General features: G+C 35.1%; 1 pseudogene; it reads left to right on the top strand.

Moving 5' to 3' along the window:
- Window positions 1-5,557: 5,557 nt before the first annotated feature.
- LOC129073637 (60S ribosomal protein L30-like) overlaps window positions 5,558-20,854 on the top strand; it is a 113,754-nt pseudogene continuing 98,457 nt past the window's right edge.

Genomic DNA, 20,854 nt, shown 5'->3' with positions numbered 1-20,854 from the left:
CCAATCATTAATGATGCTAAACATCTGAAAGACTAGTCAAATGCAATCTAATGAATACCACTGAGTAAAAAGGAGGTTGCTCTTCCCTTTTCATCTTTTCAAACAAAAAAAACAATGCTAGGGCATCATGATCCAAGTAATTTACACTATCAGCCTTCAAAGCTTAGAGGAAAGTACGCATTGCTCTAAAAAAAAGTAAGCCTTTTCAATGCTTAGAGACAATGTTTCCCACCTCTGATATAAACACAGAAACACAGGCACGTATTTGTGCTTTTCTTCCCATATATATACTCATATGTAAATTTTCATACATATGTGAGCCCGTCTAGCTCAGTCCTTACATTGTAAGATTCTTGCGTCTGTACACCTCCCAGCTCTTCTCTGCTTTGACCTTCAAGCGCCATGTTACTCAAGCTCCTCTACCTCTTGTTTCCAGTTAGCTTTTACAGGCTCTGGGAGGACACAGAGGGGTGGAGAGTTTGGAGTACTTCTTTCCTCCTTCTTTATTTATCCACAGTCCTGGAAATGGTTTCACTCCAACATCACATCTCTTGTTGGATGGATCCTAATTCCATGGCTTAAGCTCTGACTCCTCAAGTCCCAGGAGTAGGTAATACCTTCGACTGGTGCTGGATCTTCACCAAGAATGAGTAGTTCTCTTAACCCTGTCTATATTTACTAGAAAGTTCCTTCATCTAATGTTCTCAAACTCTTCTGAGTGTGCAGTCCAATTTTCTACTTCAAACTTGTCAATATCCTTTCAGAGAGTAGAATGTAAGTGTTCATTAACTTTATGTTCTCAGTGTGTATGTAGCATAATGCCTATGAGAGAATGGGAACACACTAATTGTTTTTGGAATTCATGAAAGAATAAATGAAAACAGTACTAGATTACCTACTATGTAAAAGAAAAAAAATAAATGTAAACAATAACTCTTATTGCAATGAAGGTTATGATCTAAAGAAGAAACTAATGCACAGGTGCAGAAATTCAAACAACTATTCAAGGCTACACATGATAAGTAATGAATCACAGGACTCCATATTCAGATCCCAGAGAAGGTGCAATTCCTGGCTGTCAGTAGAGAAAAGCTACCTAACACTGGGTAGAAAAAAAAAAATTAACAATCAGCATCCTCACAAATTCCCCAATAAGGTAAACCAAGTAGGATAAAAATAACAACCCAATACTTCTCTGCCTCATAGGTGTGCTGGCAGATTTCGTTAGTTAATATTTATAAAGCACTTTGAAGATCAAAAGTGATAAACATTATCTAACAGCCTTATAAATGCAAATGTGTCAGGTTTTATGAAACTTAACAGAAATTAGAGAGTGACAAACTACCCACAATAAAAAAAATGCTCAACTAGGGCTTTGCATTTAAAGAGGCCAGATGGGGAAGGAAAGTCTTTTTCCCTAGGGCAGAGACTCAAGCTAATCTATACCCCACCCTTACTTACACCAACACACACACTGCAGAAATGTTTAATTTAAAGCCTGAGAGATTATGCACTTTGTAACAGCATGTCAATCAATGTTTTATTAAAGCCTATGAATTACTATGCAGAAAAATGCAAATCACAATAAAACACAAAGATTCAACCCTGCTCTGTTCTCAGTGCAGCAATTACCAAGCCTTGCCCTGGCTGGTGGGGCTAGGATTTAACTAGAGGCAGTTTTACCTCTTCCTTGCCTGTGAAACCTGCAGTCTCCCAATTGTTTTGTTTCACCCCAAGAAGTGGAAATAGTCAAATTTTTCCCCACTGGCCATTTTTTAAGTTGCGCTTTTAAAACATGTATGCTTTTCTCTCCATTGACTTCACACACGTAGCCTAAGAAGCTTGCCGGGTCAGATAACAGTATTACACAAAAGAGAGGTGCTTACACACCCTAGCATTTCTCTCTAGCTTGTCCATCAGTTAGAAGGCTTGGATCAAATATCTTTAATCTTGTCTGTTTTACAGATATTTTATTTGTTCAGAGTTTACATATGTAATATGTAAATATATATAAATAGTCATAAATTAGAATGTTATAAATGTATATTTCACAGAAATGTATATTTCACAGAAATGTATATTTCTGTGTGATTTTTAGCTTAGGTTGGAACATGAGCTCAGATTTATTGGGTTTATTTGCCATTAATAGGAAAAGGTATTTAGGTGACAAATCCTCTTTAGAAGGGACTGAAGTGATCAAAAACAATATCCATTGGAACTGAAGGCAAACACAAAGAAAAGGGGGCAAAAAAAGAAAAATGGAGCAAAAGCAATGCAAAATAAATTCTAAGAAATATCGTATGAAAAATATATAGTAAGCCAATTCTTAAAATGCCTTGAAAGTACAAGGTCTCAGTTACTGAAGGGAAAAGGAAGAAGCAGCAACTATTACTGCCATTATAATCCAAAATCTTATTTTATATTTAGGACTTGTGAAATTCTTTCATTTCAAAGGAGGTTTTAAAAGGCTTCACTGCTACACATTATGTTAAATAAATATGGCAGAATAAATACACCACAGACAATAATATATTGTAGAAGCTCTAAAGAGTTAGATAGGTATTTAAGGCTCAGTGCTTTTTAATATATTCGGCAAGCATGTGTCTGTGAAAAAATAAACTGGAATTGCTGCAATTTCATATTGCTAATACTTTGAATACTTAGTAGCTAAGTAAATTTCCAGTGGCTATATTTTCTGCTATTTATGAGTAATAGAACACATATGGTAATCAGCTTTTCCATTTCTCAAGCATTGGGTTTTAAAGATCAAATGAGACACTGCATGTGAAAATGACTTAAAACTGTAACTAATGCAACAAATGTTAGGTTATATTAGGTATTTCAAATAATGTAATGCCTTTTAAAAAAGAACAAAATATTGAGATATTTTGAATTTACAAGCAAGTGGTAATAATAATAACAACCTGTATTCTTTTTCATGAGCTAATCAAAGATCTTTTCCAATCCATCTTTTGGCATTAAAATAACTTACAAGCAAAGATTCCACTTAACAAAATAGAGGACATGAAAAGAAGGAAACATTTCTTGCCTGGCATCCCTGACTTATGTCTCTGTTTTATTCTTCAATTTGAAATATTTGGGAGTAGGTAAACAATAAAGACATGTTCTTTTATGTAACTACCTCTTTAGATTATGTATTCACTGAATAAGTGAGTAATTCCCTCAAAGTGGCTGTCTCCTGTGCAGTGCTCCTCTGCACCCAACAACTATGGTGGTCCTTACTTTTCCTTTTTTCTTTTCTTTTCTTTTTTTCTTTTCTTTTCTTTTTTCTTTTCTTTTTCCTTTCCTTTCCTTCTCTTTTCCTTCTTTCTTCTTCTTTCTTTCTTCTTTCTTTCTCTCTCTTTTTTCTCTTTATTTTTGGTCTATATAGTTGTCCCAATTTTCCCCCATTGCTCTCCCCATCCCCTCCACCCTTCCAGCTTCCACAGTCAATCCCCACCCTGTTGTTCATGTCCATGGGTCATTTATATCTGTTCTTTGACTAGGCCCTTGCTCTTCTTTCCCCCTTTATACCCCTTGTCCCCTCCCATCTGGACTGTCAGTCTGTTCCTTGTTTCCATGCCTCTGGTTCTATTTTGCTCTTTGTTTCATTCTTTAGGTTTCCCTTATAGGTGAGATAACATGGTATTTGTCTTTCACCGCCTGGCTTATTTCACTTAGCACAATACTCAACATGGGTGGTTGTGGCAAATGGTAGGAGTTCCTTCTTTCTTTCTGCTATGTAATGTTCCATTGTGTAAATGTACCACATTTTTTTGATCCACTCATTTATTGATGGGCACTTAGGTTGTTTCCAGCACTTGGCTATTGTAAATAATGCTGCTATGAACATTGGGGTGCCTAAGTTCTTTTGAATTGGTATTTCAGGATTCTTAAGGTATAATCCCAGCAGTGGAATCACTAAATCAAAAGGCAGTTCCATTTTTAATTTTTTGAGGAAATTCCATACTGTTTTCCACAGTGGTTGTACCAGTCTGCATTCCCACCAACCGTGCTCTAAGGTTTCCTTTTCTCTACTTCCTTACCAGCACTTGTTTGTTGATTTACTAATGATGGTCATTCTGACTGGTGTGAAGCGGTATTTCATTGTGGTTTTACTTTGCATCTCCCAGATGGATTGTGATGTTGCTCATCCTTTCATATTCCTATGGACCTTCTGTATTTTCACCTTGGAGAAGTGTCTGTTCAGGTCTTTTGCCCATTTTTTAATTAGATTTTTTATCTTCCTGGTGTTGAGTCATATGGGTTCTTTATATATTTTGGAGACCTGTTCTAATAGAATTATGCAGAAAGGTAAAATCTGGTATCCTTAATTGTTTATTGAAGTGCATTTTTCCTTATCAGTGGCATTAGGAATAGTGGCTACATGAACTTAAAATACTTCCATTGACCTATGTATTAGGAATATGTATGATTGAACTAGATTTTTGATGTTAATATTGAAAACATTGTTATGTGAAATATTTGCTTAAAGTTATTTACTAATCTGAAAACAACTATTTACAAATTAACTGTTTTGTGTTGTTTAGCCTATTTATAAATTGAGAACTGTCTCTTCAGTAAAATGTATATAAAGACTCTTTAAGTACAATAATTTTAGCTATTCTTTGTTTAGACCATAATTTCAGGTCCTATGGTAAGAATACAGAAGGTTTCCTGCTCACTGACATCTGGTTTCAACTGGAGCATCCTTCCCATTGACCTGATGGCATTTCTTTCTTTGGTTAGTGCCCAGATCCTAGAGAGACCGCATGTCATAGGCAACAATAGTTATATCCCTCAAATGCAACTAACACCTGTTGTCCTCACTAAACTGTTATTTGTCCAGGCAATAAATAGTAGTTACATATTTTCTTCCAAAATAAACTTATGATTATCTCCTTTATTTTTGTCTGTATACATTAAAATAATAGTAAAAACAGTCTATAATCAATATTGTTTTAATAAATAAGATCGCAGATGAGAAATCAGATTATGATATTCTTTTGGTTAAATTGCATTGGATGTTTTTATAAAAGCAAGGAATACCTACATACAAATTTTATCATTATAAGTAAAATATGACACAAAAGAATGAGAGGGTTATGTTTATAGACTAAAAAATATTTTACATTTAAAAAAATTTTTCCTTGATATTCCTTCAACATTCTTTAATAAAGTTACTCCAATATTTAATGTTTTATTGTTGATGAACAACGCTTCTTAATCTACAGTCTTGTGTTAAAGTTACCTTTAATATTTCCGTATACACACACACACACACACACACACACACACGCAGGATTTGATAGCATTCTCTAAATGCTTACAGAGATGTGGTTGTTCTGTCACATACATTAGAATAAAATTACCTCATTTCAATAAAAATGAAAAACTATTGATGCTGAAAGTCATAAAAGTAATGAAAATAGAAACAATCGAATTGGACTATGATATATTGCTAATAAGAAATCAGAAATGCCACATGGAAGTTTCTGCTTTGGTCAATTGTCCCACCTGAAATGATAAAAAAAATACAGATAAGATTTATAAAACGATGGTTTTCAAGGCATTGGATACCAGGCAATACAGGACAATGGTTCCTGAGAAATCACCAACAGGTAAGTTAAGCTATATCATTATCCCAACTTACTGCACTTTGAGTTTCCAAGCTTCCGCTCAAGGAAGGACACTGAGGCAGAGCCCAGCATATGGAGTGAGCTGTGGAGGCAGAGCAGAGCGTGTCAGGAGACTGAGGGGCTAGAGTTCACATGACTGGGTACTGAAGAGAACTGTGCAGACAAAACTGCAGAGACACGCAGGAAGTCCTCCTTGAGTTTTCAGCAGAGCACTGGTCCGCACATACTCCCTGTGGCTCAGGGAAGAATCACCCAGTACTTAGCACTCACAGAAAGCTAGAAATGTCTATTACAACCAGTCAGAGTGAAAAACCTCATTATTCATTGGCATTGGGCACAATATTCAGAACAGCCTGGACTCAGTAATAGGGAATAATCAGACTTACTACCTGTGACTTTGGTCCGGCCTAAGAGTCTTAAAAGCACAACCAAAAAGGATTAAAATTTTTCCAAGTAACTTAATTGTAGTCCAGGAAAAGCTGAAGCATATTGATAGGAATACAAAAATATTCAGCACTCAACCAGATAAAATTCACAATAATTGCTGTCTAGTTCAAGTTACCAGGAATGCAAAGAAGAAAAAAAATGGTGACCCACAATAAGACGAAAAATCAAACACTGAAATACTCTGGAACTGATACAGACACTAGAATTAAAAATGAGCATACTGAAAGAATCATTCCTTCTATACTTCACATGTTAAACTAGTTAAGTAGACATAAGCTAAGAAAAAAGATCAAGATCAAAATCAAAATGTTAGAGATTAAAACTGCAATGTGTCCTATAAAAAATACAATGAGTAGAATTAATTTAAAAAGTTAGACATTGCAGAAAAAAAAGATCAGTGAAAAAGACATTGCAACTGTCCAAAATGAAACAGAGGAAAAAAATCAAAAGAAACAAACAGATCAAATACCATATGATATCACCTATTAGTGGAACCTAATCAACAAAACTAATAAGCAAGGAAAACAGAACCAGAGACATGGAAATAATGAACAAACTGACAATGATGAGAGGGGAGGTGGGAGGGGGATAATGGGGAAAAGAAAGGGAAGGGTCAAGTCAAGAAACAAGTACAAAGGACCCATGGACAAGGACAACGGGGGGCGGGGTGAAGGGCAAGGGAGGATTGAATGTCGGGGGGGGCAGGGGAGGGGAAAAAAACAGGGGATAAAGGGAACCACTGTAATTAAACACCAATAAAAAAATTTTTAAAGCAAATTAGAACAAGAGGAAAAAAAAAGAAATAAATAGATCAACAGTGATCTATGGAACAACTACATGAAGGGGGAGAAAGGGGAAGTAGAAATTATTTAAAGAAGAATAGCTAAATATTTTCCAAATTTATAGAAAACTATAAATCTGCTGATCCAAGAAGCTCAATAAACTTCAAGGACAAGAAACATCAAGAAAAGCACACCAAGGCACATCATAATCAGTTGCTCAAAACAAATAATAGTTCATCTTAAAAGCAGTAGGAGAAAAAGAAACATTGCATATAAAGAAAGACATAAGGGTAACCGCACATTTCTCATCAGAAACAATACAAATAAAAAGAGAGTGGAACAACATTTTTAAAGCACTGAAAGAAAAATCTGTCAAACTAGAATTCTACATTGAGTGAAAATGTTTTTCCAAATAGGAAAACTAAAGATATTTTCATACGTCAAAATTAGAATGTATTTATCACAAGCAGATGAACACTACAAGAAATGTTAAAGGAAGTCCTTCAGGCTGAAGGAAAATGATAATAGATGGAAATCTGAGTCTTAAATGAATGAAGAGTACTGGAAATAATTAAGTAAATGTAAAGAACCACTGCTTATTATTTAAACCACTTTAAAAGATAAATTACTGTTAAAAACAAAACTACAATATAGCAGAGACTTTGTAACATATGTAAATGTAAAATAAATGACAGAGGGGAGACACACAAGTTTACTGGGGGAAGGTTTTTATTCTCCATGTGAAGTGGTATAACAGCACTTGAAGCAGACTGTGAGAAGTTACAGACATGTACTCTAAACTCTAAAGCAACCACAAAAAAAAGCAAAACAAAAGTTATAGCTAATGAGCCTACAAAAAGTATAAATGTGTCAATGGCTGTGCCCAAGCTCCTTAGCAGATTATTTCACTTAATTCTCAGAACAGACCTGTAAGGTGATTACTGCTTTTATCCTATTTTACAGATGCTTGGTGAAATTGAATTATTTTCCTTTCCTTATTTTCAGTGGCAACCAATAAGCCCAGACCAAGAATCAGAACAGCTCCTCATCCCCAGGAGACAATGCTACATAATAAAGATTCCACTAGCCCGCTTTAGTTATCATAGTCATAATTTTATCACACCAACAGTATATATTTCTTTAGGCTCATAAATGTACACCTCATGGGAAACCAAAAATCTTAATGGTTTACTTCTCTCTGATCATTTTAAAATTATGCTGACAAGTGTTTAATTCTATTTTTTGTCTACACTGTTCATTGTTTTCCTGAATCAAGCTTCTCACAGTGAATGCAGTTTGTCAATAATTGTGGATTTACTGATTACTATACTCAAAGACAATAAACTCATAACAATCTTCAACCTAAATCTAGTAAGAATAATGTGTCCATATTATCCTTACCACATGCTGCTCATGTATAAATGCATTAATTCATCTTCTTTGACTTACACATTGAAGATGAGCTGGCAAACAGAATTGAGTTAAAAATCATGTGGCTTTGGCAAGAAGCAATAAGCAATAAGCAGATCCTTAAGTGGAGATGCAAAATATGAAGTTAACGACATCAGGCAAGATATCTTTTAGGGTAGGAAACTAATGTTACATTGGGACTTGCTCTGTGTTAAGTGCTGTGCTGAACATTGTACATTCAATAATTCCTTTAATTCTCACAATGTAAATTACTGTTGAAATATTAGTTGATGAGATTTCTATTCTCAACTACTCCTTCTGCCTTCAGGGCACTTTCTCATTGAGCCACTTAGTCATTTGACCTCGACTGTCCATGGAAAGGATGACACATGAGATTACAGAAACAAATAAACAAAGGTTTATATTTGACTTTGGATTTCAAACCCCTAGTTCTCAAGAGAATATTTATGCAATATAAAAATTAGGTTAAAATGGTAAATGAAAAAGAATCTATTCTCCCAGGAACTACAAAGAGAGAAATGGAGGTTGGTCAAAACTTGGATGAGGGGTGTAGATATAGAGGAAACTTGTGAAAAGGAAATGAATCACCATCCAGGGATGACTAACCTCCGCTCCAAGGCACACCACCCATTGCCAGTGTCAGGGAGCTTTGGAAGAGTAGACTCAATCTGAGGAGGTACCTCACATGTCTGCACCTAGAAAACACATCAATTGTGCTTTCCAGTGCTTTCCATTGAGGACTTCCATTTAATGGCAGTCAACTTGGTCCTAGCCATGGTACATCCAGAGAAGCTGATGTCTTTTTATTTTCCTATACTTTGGCTAATAGCTCCCTGCCTAATTTACCTGACACTTTCTAGCAGCAAAGTACACTTTGACATCTATTGCTAATCCCGTCCTGGGAGAATTGGTTTTTGGATTTCTAGATGATGGTTGAAAGCAAGGAAGGAGGAAACTTACATTTTTACTTGGGTAGGACTTAATGAATCAGTTTAATATTTCCCTTGATCCAAGTTAAAGGTAGAGTACACCCTATTTTGGTTTAAACAGCCCTACTGGTTAAATGCAGTCATTTCTATAACACAGAGAAGAAAACTAGGCTTCAGAAGGATTAAATTAATTTGTTCAAGGTCACACTGCAAATTAAATGGCTTCTTAGAAATTCAAGTCTAAGGTTGTCTATTTACTCTCTTTTTACTTTACAACATAGCATTGATCTTAGTGACAGAAAATGTCCAAATATCTAATCTTTTATGGGAAAAAACCATTTTTGCCAGGTTTTAGATAGACTCAACATTTCTGAATTATTTTAAAAATACAACTAACTAAACTTCTAAGCAAATCACAATGAAAAGAATAAGCAAAATTGATTATACACAATATTTAGGACAATATAAGGAATTAGCAGGAAGATACTATAAATAATATATCATAAAAATAACATTAATATTTTGCTAATGTACTTGAAATTCCAAATAATTAGATAATTTCACAAACAAAATAACATCTAAAAATTTAAGAATTGATTAGACCAAAGACTGGAAAACAATATAAAGAGCCAGACAATAAATATATTAGCCTTTTAGTCTATATATTCTATCCCATCTACTCAACTTTGTTGTTGTAGTATGGAGCAGCCATAGATAATGTAAAAAAAATAAGTGTGACTTTCTACTAATATACTTCATTTGCAAAAATAGGCAGTGAACTAGAGTTGGCTTCCAAGACTTAATTTGCCAATTTCTTAATTAGATAATCACCATTATAAATATTACATCAGAATTCAAGAGTATACCTACAAAACAAATTCTATTTCCAAGTAATTTATAAGTTCATTTACCAAACCCTAAAAGAATAGATAACCCCAGATGTAACTGTTCCCAACTATAGAAAAAGTAAGTTATAAAATTCTTTTATATTAGCTTATCCTTCACCCAAAACTAGATTTAAAAAGATTGAACCATGTTAGGCCAATTTCACATAGAAATAAATGTCATAAATAATTAGTAAACCAAATCCAATCATATATTTCAAAAGACTATACAACATCCAAATTGAATTTCATTCCAGGGTTTCCTAGATTTATTTTAAGTAAATGAATATATCAAAAATGCAGAGAAGGAATCAGATAAAATACAACACTTGGTCATATACAAAATTCTCAGCAAAATAGTAATAGAAGGTAAAATTTTTGAACTCATAAACAATGTAGACCAAAGCTCCACAAAATTCTTATAATCAAACTAGAAAAGCGTGCCCATGAAAACAAGAGACCAGAAAATCATAATCAGTGTTATTTTTACATTTCTCTTGAAGGTAACACAATGAGAAAAGAAGAAATGAGAGATAAATGTTGGGAAGAAAGAAATTAAATAATTACCATTCTACTCCAAGAACATGCCTACCTACAATAAGAGTGTAAGAGAATTTATAGGTAACTATTGAAAATAAAAGACTTCAGCATTGCATGATATAAGCTCAATACACAAAAGTAATTAGCATTCTGTTATATCAAAAACAATTAATTTGAAAAGGCAATAATACTTTTAAAAAACATCCATTCCAATGACCACTAAAACTATGGGAATTCTTGGACTAAATCTAAACAGCTAGCAAAAAGAAATTTTTAGAGAATGTTATAAAACTTCATTGAAGAATAATGATTTCATAAGTAAGTGGAGAGAAATTCCATATGTCTGAGTGAAATAATCCAGTATTTTAAAATGCTGCCTTCCCCATATTCATACAGGTCAAATTATTCTGAATATATAGTTTTAATGGAATTAGGTATTCACATGACATATTATTTAGTGAATTTTACATTTTAAATATTTTTTTTAATTCTCCAAAGCAGTAGTATTGATTTGAGTAAGATCCTTGTACCAGTGTGTAACCATTTCCAGAGCATGCTATTCCTAATTTTAGGTCAGACTTCTTAATGTTTGACACATTCATAACACACAGAGGTACATTATGCTATACCTACCTACATTAGCTCTTATCACTTTTTCCAAATATAAAATAATATACATTTATTGTAAAATACAAAAAGTACCAACAAGTGCATTTTGAAAATACAAAAAAAAAAAAAAAAAAAGAAGGCAATCAAGAGGGGAAAAAATCACCCATAAGTTCACAATTCTTATAAACAATATTGACATTTGGTGCATTCTTCCTAGTTATTTTTTCAGATATATTTATTTTGTTGACTTTTACATTTTTTAGACAAATATCATAAAATGCTCTCCCACTGTAACGTGGGTACTTTAGGGATGCTGGGGCCTGGCTCTGTATTTCTGCCACTGAGCAATGAATCTGCTGAACACGCACAGCCTTCTTGTCTATATGTGTGAATCGATGAGTCTGTGGAGGAAAAGGCAGTCGTGAGGCTCACCCTGGGGTTAATTACACAGCAAGCTTAGAATATACAGGCATCTTTCTATATTTTATTTTAATTTGTTTCTTATTAGCAGCTCTCTGCTTGCAAATGGCTTTATTAGAAAACAGTTTGAAATAAATGTGTATTACATAAAAATACAGCTGATTTTAAGTGCATTCTTTTTTGCTGTTGCAGTTTACACAAATCATTTCCTATTGTCATCTTACTTAAGCAGAAAAGACCAAATCCCATTTCTTTTTTCTTGGAGACAAGTGACTAAGCCTTCATTTCATGACACACCCCTGAGAAATGGTTGGAAATACATGGCAGCTCTGGGGAACACAACCCCTCAAGTAGAATTCAGAAAACAATACTGTAGCCTTGTGCTAAACAACATAGTCTGCATGTCGTAAGCATATCCTGGCACTTGTGGCTCTCAGTCCTTATGTTACTTCATTAATTTACCGTGCCTTATGAAGCATCAAAAGTAATTTATGTTTATATATTTGACAAATTGTGATAGAGACCATTGGGGCTCACCAAATAACTAAATACTCCTTATATTTTCCCAACCCCAAGGCTTCTAGGTGTGGTCACGTGATAAATTCTTGCACTGGAGCATCAAAAGAATGGATGTAACCATGTGTCGCTTCCATGAAAGCACTTAAAAATTATATTTGCCTCCCTTTACTGTCTCCACAATAAGAGACAAAAATTTTTCAAAAGCACATGTGGGTCTCAGAGATCTAAGAAAAAGCAACCTTAGTCCCTCATGCTCAGCATGAAGGACAGTTGTGCTCCTGAGCTTCCTTTCTGCGTGAAGAAAGAAAGAAGGAGAAGGAAGAAATAAATCTTATTTTTGACAAACCACTGAAATAATGGGGTTTATTTCTTACTGCAGTATGGCCTAGTCACTTAATTTAGCACTGTCTTATTTTTTTACAGGAGTTCAAGTGTGTGGGGGAGAGTGCATATGGAAGCTGAGTAGCTACAGGAGTAGACACGGCCAGTTCTCAGGTAATGCCTCTCAGCATCAAATTTACTCCTTTGTACCTGCTCCACCACAATGACCTGGACTTTAAGCAATTTTTCTTTGCAGTGAGCATGATGTCCAACTCATCAATAGAGGGTGATGAGGGACACTGCTGAAGAACCGGGCCTCTCTAGTTCTAGTCTTTTTGCTACCGCTGCACAATCCACTGTGGCTGTTTGCTTGTGTGTATCTGTGTGTTTGTCTTTGTGTGTGTTTACACATCCAGTGTCATTCAGCCCCAGCTATGCATGCAAAGGGGCCATTCCTCAGCAACCTTGCAGCCTAGGTTGGGGCCCAGTGACCACTGCCAACATTAGTCCTGTTACTGGCAGCAATACATCCTGTCTCCCCGAGTCCCTTCCTGCCCATCAGCGTCAGCTTTGTGCTGGAAGAGTTGTTTCCTGCAGTCCTCCCAGCACAGCCACCTTACATTCCAGAATACATGCCACTGCCAGCAATCTGCCCCTCACAGCTGACACCTTCTCCATGCCTGCATACCAGCATCTGCCAGACTGCAGCCAGAGGCCAGCTTTGGACCAGCTCTGGCCTGGGAAACCCAGCAGCCTTGCCTGCCACCCAGCTGATTAGAATCACCGCTTTTCAACGAGGACTGAGCCCCAGCTGTTGGGAGGGGACCCATCCAAGTCGTCCTTCCTTATGTATTCTCATCCAGCTCTGGAGTCCCCTTTATAGTTCCCTTACATCTTTAATGTCCCCCTCCTCCTACTATGGTTAAATTATTGTTATATTAAACTTTCCCTCTCCAAATGACAATGAATTTCTGTCTGTTTTCTAAGTGGTTCCAGACTAATATACTAGCCTAGCCTAGCTAGTGAACAACTGATGGTAGGAGAATGTCAGATCAGAAGTTTAAATCTTAAATAAAATGCAGGGGCAATTTAGATTACTAGCTGCAGAATACCTTGAAACCAATGTAAGTTATTATACTTAAGCTCAAATAATTCTCCTAAATTCCAAATTGAAAAAAGAAATACATTAGAAATAAACACAGCGGTGAGTCAAAATTGGCTAAAAATTGAATTTGTGGCAAGGTAAAGTAATAACTATGAAATTGTGAGCCATTTGGGGAATGTCTCAACATGAGAAAACTTTGCAACAAACAATAATGTATAATTTCTATTATTTTTTATAGTTACATTAATGGATCTCATTTTTAATATTTGCTCCCTAAAGGTATAATTTTCTTATTATCTCCTAGAGTATTACTTCAAAAACATATATTCTTTTTACAATATGGCTTGTATTTTCATACTTTTAATAATGTATTTTGATGAAATATGTATTTCATTCATGTACTATTGTATTTGTTGAGCTCAATATTGAGAATGGTGTGGTATAAGTCACATCAGGGGTCTATCCTCAGGAGCTTGCATCCTAGCCCTGACTTCTGTGGCCTTAGCCATCATCCTGCGAAATGAAAGGTCACCCGTTCAATTCTGGTTGGGGCACAAGCGTGGGTTCTGGGCCAGGCCCTGGGATGGGGGCTTGAGAGAGGCAACCAATCAATGTTTTTCTCACATATCAGTGTTTCACTCCCTTCCTATCCCTTTCCTTCCCATCTCTCTGAAAATAAACAAATGAAATCTTTAAAAAAAGAGAGAGAGCATGTCTTCTAGGAAGGTATAAAGAAAAGGAAAGTGGTAATTATAATATGGTGTATAACTGCTATTACAAGGGAAATGCAAGGTTCTCTGGGAGTTCAAGGACTGAACACTTGGCTGATAGAGGAAGAGAAGTGCTAGGAAAGGTATCACAGAAGTAATGGTAAGCTGAGACCCAAAGACTAAGCAGGAGCAGTAGAAGTCAGGTGATGGTAGGTGCTGTAGAGAAAGAGGAAGGTTATCCCAGGCAAACTTCTTAGCATAGGCCAAGTGCAATAGAGTGTTGCCTAGGGGGTGATAGAATGCATTAAAAATTCAAAGAATTAAACTTTCTAACTGTGACAGAGCATTTTAAAAATATCACTTACAAATTTGTTAGAGGTCTCATTTTTTAGAGCAATATTGATGAAAGCTCTGACAAACCCCCTACCAATAGCAGTGACTTACTGTAGCAAAGAGATAAGAATATTTTAGAGTATTAGAAGCATGAAGTATAAAGGGCATGTTAAAGTTGGAAAGCCCTTGAGTGGTTGGAGTATGACCTTTAAATATGTGGGTGTGTGATAGTGTTTAAAGGTTTAATGTCATTGGGATTTTTTTAAACTTACTGATTTTGGAGACAGAGAGAAACATCAGTTTGTTGTTCCACTTATTCATGCATTCATTCGTTGATTCTTGTTTGTATTTTAATCATAATTATAATCATAATTAGTAACAGTGAGTGGATATAACCACCAGTAATGTACTATTCTAGGTTTTTATATTTCTATAATTACATTTAATATTCAGACTAACTTAGGCAGTATTATTATTAATTCTCTTGGTGAAACTGAAATTTGAAGAGTTTATTTGTAAGCCTGAGGTCACACAGCTTTCTGTTATTTACAGTCAAAGGAATGGAGGTCCAGGTACGTTAAAACTTTCCTACGTTCACATTACCAGTAGGTGGCAGAGCCAGAGGGCCTAACTCCAGAGCTTGAAGTGTTAACCGTTATATTGCATTGCCTCCTGTAGCAAATGCCACTCACTTGGCGTAATTTTGTCACGTACAATAAATGATATTTGATGAAAGAATTTGGTTTCTTAAAACAGAACATAGACTACTGTGTTGAGGTTTTGTTTTAAATGAAAGCATTATAAAGGACTTGCTATAAGAAGAAGGAAGGTTCACAGCTAAATACAACTTTCTCCCTATAGCTTGAATCTTGAGAGATAATACTACATGGTTCATGTGACTGTTGATGCCAAGGGCCTCTGCCCCTATGTTGCCTACAATTCAATTACTCCTTTGGGTTCAGTGAGGAAGATAGGTATCTGGTTTCAGGAAACATCTGCTAAAACGCATATCAACATAATAGAAATAATTCCAGGAAACATAAGGATCTTCTCTATTGCATTTCAGTAATCAGATTAGTTGTCTGAAATATTAGAAAGTAGAGGAAATTTCCCTAATTGAATACTCTCTGTGTTGGTAATTTTATGTGTCAATTTGACTGGGCCACAGGTGCCCAGAGACTTGGTCAAACATTATTCTGCATGTTGCTGTGAGAATGTTTTTTTGAATGAGATTAACATTTAAATCTATAGACTCAATAAAGCAGATTGAACTCCATGATGAGATTGGGCCCTATGCAGTTGAAGGCGTGAATAGAACAAAAGACTGGCCATCCCCTTAGTAAGAGAGAATTCTTGTGCCTGACAGACTTCTAACTGGTACATCAGCTCTTCTGGGATCTGCAGGAGTTTCAGGTTTCTGGACTGAAACTGGTATATTGGCTTTTCAGAGTTTGGACTTGCCAGCCTCCTTCATAATTACCAATTCTTTATAATAAATTGCGCTCTCTCTCTCCTCTCTAAATATATTAGTAGAGCACAAAACCCAGTAAGTATTTAAGAAATAACAACTCTCTCCCAAAAGATTCAATAGATGAATGACTGAGGTGAAGAGGTGATTGGTAAGAAAAAAACTAAATCAGGTGTACCTGAGAAGATTTAGCCTAGGTCATTAGGAAGGACTGTCAGAAGCAACTGCAAAGCCGGAGGCAGTGCAATTTTAACAAATGTCAGTGTATTTTTTCTGGAGTTTGTCTATGGAAAGGTAAAACAGCAATCCTTCTATTTTACTCAAACTAAGAGAGAAAGATCAATTAGAAGAGAAAATGTAACCTATGTATAATGATTTTTCTTTGGACCTTGGAGCTGTCTTAAATATACATATCAAGTGCAGAGTCATAAGCATTATTCAAGATCAATTTTCAGCATTAAATTGGGTTTATCACCACCAGAAAATATATCAGGAATTGATGCAATAGACTTGTAACCCCCTTCCCCAAAGAATCTACTCCTGTGAATATCTAAGTCATTAATTAATACCATATCTAAGACCGATTTTCTGGTTCATTTAGAAAATAGCAACATCTAGTATCAAACATAAGCTCTTCACAGAGAAACTAGGCTCAGAAATGCAGCTAAAATGACAATTTTAAAAGACACTTTTCTTTTGCTACATTTTAATTTCACCAAAAGGTAATTACTAGATAGGTATAATGTCATTTAGAAATATTCCAATTCCAAATAAGATTAAAATGTTGTAATTTAAAAACACTAATCATAAAGTAAAATTAGTATTAGTTACCCTCTAATGTCTTTGCTATGATGCATTAGTCTACATAATTACAAAACTTCACAGGAATTCTGTTTGTAAAAATATTTTTGTTTTCCATATTCCATTAAATTTGGGAGAGCTTTTCCCTGTTCATAAATTTTACCCATAGGTTTGCAGAGCACTGCATTTCTGCTGAGTCAGGTTAGCTAAATCATTGTGTTTACTTGAGTTTCCTTCTTAATAAACACAAAAGAAATTTAGATTAGAAGAATTCATTTTTAATTTCCATTTTTTATTCATCTCATATTTTCATTCTCATATTTTTCTAATACCCAGTCTATTTTTCAGACCATTGAGGCCAATGATTTTACCTCATTGTTCCACTTCAATCATTGTTATTTTCCTGATGTTATTATTCAAGGTATAGTGATTTTAGCAAAATTATACATAATTACACTGATACATTGATTAAAATGTCCTTAACTCTTCCCTGTCCCTGTATCCATATCCCTCACAGTGCTACTTGGAAACATTTCCCATCAACAGGTGGAATTCATTTCTCTACTTTCAAGTCTAGAATGGAATTTTCAACATTTTGGACAGTAGCATGTTATTATGTCAGTGCTGAGCCAAAGCCTCACATAACCTTATACACTACTCATTTTCATTTTTTTAATTTAATATTTATTTTATTTTTTCCCCATTATCATTTAGTCCCCTTCTAGTCTTCCCACCACAATCACCACACTGTTACCTGTGTCCATGAGTCCTTTCTCCTTTTTGCTCAGTCTCTCCGCCCCCTAACCTGCTCCCGCAACACTAGCTGTCATTTGTTCTCCATTTATGAGTCTGTCTCTGTTTTGCTTGTTAATTCAGTTTGTTCATTAGATTCTGGACATGAGTGAAATCATGGGGTATTGGTCTTTCTCTCACTGGTTTATTTCACTTAGCATAATGTTCTCCCTGTCCATCTGTACTGTTGCAAACGGTAAACTTTTCTTCTTTTTATGACCAACTAGTATTCCACTGTGTAAATGTCCCTTAGTTGTTTTATCCACTCACTTACTGATAGACACTTGGGCTGTTTCCATATCTTGGAGATAGTGAGTAACACTGCAGTGAACATAGAGGTGCTTATGTTCTTTCAAATTAGTGTTTTGGGTTCCTCTGGATATATTTCCAGAAGTGGTATCACTGGGTCAAGGTCCATTTTTAATTTCTTCAGGTATCTCCATATTGCTTTCCACAGTGTTTCCACCAGTCTGCATTCTCACCAACAGGGCAAAATGGTTCCCCTTTCTCCACATCCTCCTCAGCACTTCTTGTTTGTTGATTTGTTTATGATGGCCATTCTGACAGATGTGAGATGACATCTCATTGTGGTTTTAATTTGCATTTCTTTGATGATTGGTGACTTTGAGCATCTTTACATATGTTTATTGGCTATGTGTATGTGTCAGCTTTGGAGACATGCCCATTCAGGTATTTTGCCCATTTTTTAATTAGGTTGTTTGTTTTTTTGGTGTTAAGTTTTGCAAGCACTTTATAAATTTTGGATATTAACCCCTAATAGACATATTGGCAAATATGTTCTCCCATTCTATGGGTTGTCTTTTAATTTTGTTGATGACTTCCTTTGCAGTACAAAAACTTTTCAGTTTCATGAAGTCTCATTTGTTTATTGTTTCTTTTGTTTCCCTTGAGTGGGAAGACATAGCCAGTAAAATATTGCTTTGAGCAATGTCTGAGATTTTACAGCCTACGTTTTCATCTATGATTTTAATGGCCCCAGGTCTAACATTTAAGTCTTTGATCTGTTTTTAATTTCTTCTTGTGTATGGTGTAATAAGGTGGTCTAGTTTTATTTTTCTACATGTATCAGTTCAATTTTCCCAACACCATTTATTGATTAAACTATCTTTAGTCCATTGTATGAGCTTTAGCTTCACCTGTCGAATATTAATTGACTATAAGGGTGTGGGGCTTTTTCTGGGATCTCTATTCTATTCCATCAATCTATGTGACACTTTTTATGCCAGTACCATGCTGCTTTGATTACTATGGCCTTGTAGTATAGTTTAATATTAGGTAGCATTATTCTACCAACTTTGTTCTTCTTTCTCAGGATTGCCATTGGTATGTGAGGCTTTTTGTGGTTCCATATAAGTTTTTGATATATTTTTTCTAGTTCTGTGGAAGACATCATTGGAATCTTGATAGGTATTTCATGGAATCTGTAGATTGCTCTAGGTCGTATGGACATTTTAATGATGTTAATACTTCTCATCCATGAACATGATATGTGTTCCACTTACTTGTATCCTCTTCAGTTTCTTTCTTCAGTGTATCTCATAATTTTCCAAGTACAGGTCTTTTACATCCTTGGTTAGGCTTATCCCTAGGTATTTTATTCTTTTTGGAGCAATTGGGAATGGGATTTCTCTCTTGATTTCCTTTTCTGTTAGTTTATTACAGGTGTATAAAATTGCAACTGATATCTGGATACTAACTTTGTGCCCTGCTACATTGGTGAATTCATATATCATATCTATTAGTTTCTTGGTGGAATCCTTGGGGTTCTCTATGTGCAGTATCATGTCATCTGCAAATAAAGGAAGTTCACTTTTTCCTTTCCAATTTGTATGCCTTTTATTTTTTGTTCTTGTGTGAATGTTGTAGCTAAGACTTCCAGTACAATGTTGAATAGGAGAGGTGAAAGCAGACATCCCTGTCTTTTCCTGATATTAAGGGGAAGACTTGTGGTTTTTGCCCACAGAGCATGATGCTGACAGTGCATTTGTCATACATATCCTTTATTATGTTTATGTATACTCCCTCTCTATTTCCTCTTTGTGCTGAGAGTTTTGACCATAAATGCACACTGGATTTTATCCAAAGCTTTTTCTGCATCTATTGATATGATTGTGTGGTTTTTATCCTTCATTTTGTTTATGTGGTAAAACACATTTATTGATTTGCAAATGTTGTACCAACCTTGCTATTCTAGAATAAATCCCACTTGATCATGGTGTATGATCTTATTGATGCATTGCTATATTCATTTTGCTAATATTTTTTGAGGATTTTAGTGTCTATATTCATCAGGGGTATTGGCCTATAATTTTCTTTCTTAGTGGTGTCTTTATCTGGTTTTGGAATTAGGATAATGTTGGCCTCATAAAATGAATTCGTGAGCCTTCCTTCCTGTTGAATTTTTTGAAATAGTTTGAGAAGAAGAGGTGTTAGTTCTTCTCAGAATATTTGGTAAAATTCACCTGTGAAACCACCTGGTTTAGGGTCTTTGTTTCCCGGGAGTTTTTTGATTACAGCTTCAATCTCATTATGTATAATCTGTCTATTTAGATTCACTGATCCTTCCTGATTTATTTTTTACAAAGACGTATGTTTCTAGGAATGTATTCTTTTCATCCAGGTTGTCCAGTTTGTTGGCATATACTTGCTCATAATATTTTATTACAATCCTTTATATTTCATTGGCGTTGGTTGTTATTTCTCCTCTTTCATGTCTTATTTTATTTATTTGGGTCCTTTCTCTATTTTTCTTGATGAGTCTTGTTAAAGATTTGTCAATCTTGTTTATCTTTTCAAAGAGCCAGCTCTTGGATTCATTAATTTTTTTGTATTTTTTTAGACTCTATATCATTTATTTCTGCTCCAATCTCTATTAATTCCTTCCTTCTACTCACTTTGGGCTTCCTTTGTTGTTCTTTTTCAAGTTCCTTTAAGTGTGGAGAGAGATAATTTATTTGAGCTTTTTCTTATGTTTTGGAGATAGGCTGGTAATGCTATGAATTTTCCCTTAGGATTACTTACCCCGTGTCCCACAGATTTTGAATTGTTGTGCCTTCATTTTCATTTGTTTCTAGATATCTTTTGAAGTCTCCCTTTGATCTTA

The sequence above is a fragment of the Pteronotus mesoamericanus genome, unplaced genomic scaffold (genome assembly GCF_021234165.1).
Source record: "Pteronotus mesoamericanus isolate MK-2021 breed Mesoamerican mustached bat unplaced genomic scaffold, CSHL_Meso_final contig_42, whole genome shotgun sequence".
NCBI classification, from domain to species: domain Eukaryota; kingdom Metazoa; phylum Chordata; class Mammalia; order Chiroptera; family Mormoopidae; genus Pteronotus; species Pteronotus mesoamericanus.
Note: the sequence above shows the minus strand (reverse complement) of the source record. Positions and strands in the feature narration are given on the sequence as shown.